The sequence below is a fragment of the Haliaeetus leucocephalus genome, unplaced genomic scaffold (assembly GCF_000737465.1).
Source record: "Haliaeetus leucocephalus isolate CR32 unplaced genomic scaffold, Haliaeetus_leucocephalus-4.0 Scaffold517, whole genome shotgun sequence".
NCBI classification, from domain to species: domain Eukaryota; kingdom Metazoa; phylum Chordata; class Aves; order Accipitriformes; family Accipitridae; genus Haliaeetus; species Haliaeetus leucocephalus.
Genome location: NW_010972953.1, coordinates 7,961,884 through 7,962,099, shown reverse-complemented (window position 1 = coordinate 7,962,099; position 216 = coordinate 7,961,884). Strand labels below are relative to the sequence as shown.

The 216-nt window shown below is 79.2% G+C and overlaps 1 protein-coding gene across 1 annotated transcript in view; it reads right to left on the bottom strand.

Moving 5' to 3' along the window:
• CITED4 (Cbp/p300-interacting transactivator, with Glu/Asp-rich carboxy-terminal domain, 4) overlaps nucleotides 1–124 on the bottom strand; it is a 2,217-nt gene extending 2,093 nt beyond the window's left edge. Inside the window, exon 1 of the mRNA XM_010576260.1 lies at nucleotides 61–124. The gene's annotated coding sequence lies outside the window, so the exon portion shown is untranslated. The remainder of the gene's footprint in view (nucleotides 1–60) is intronic.
• Between the last annotated feature and the right edge of the window lie 92 nt (nucleotides 125–216).

The following is a 216-nucleotide window of genomic DNA, read 5'->3' as shown; positions in this document are numbered from 1 at the left end:
CCCTGCACACCGCCCCGCGGCCGCCCCGGGGAGCCGAGCTCTGCCCGCGCGGGTACGCACCGATCCGGAGCTCCGGCGGGCAGCAGGTCCGCGCACCAGCAGCGCCGCCCTCGCTCAGCTCGGCTTGCCTTACCGTATACGGGGCGCCGCGCTCCCGGCAGTTATAGGGACGCGGGCAGGGGCGGGCCGCCCGGCCCGGCCCCCCGCCGCCCATTG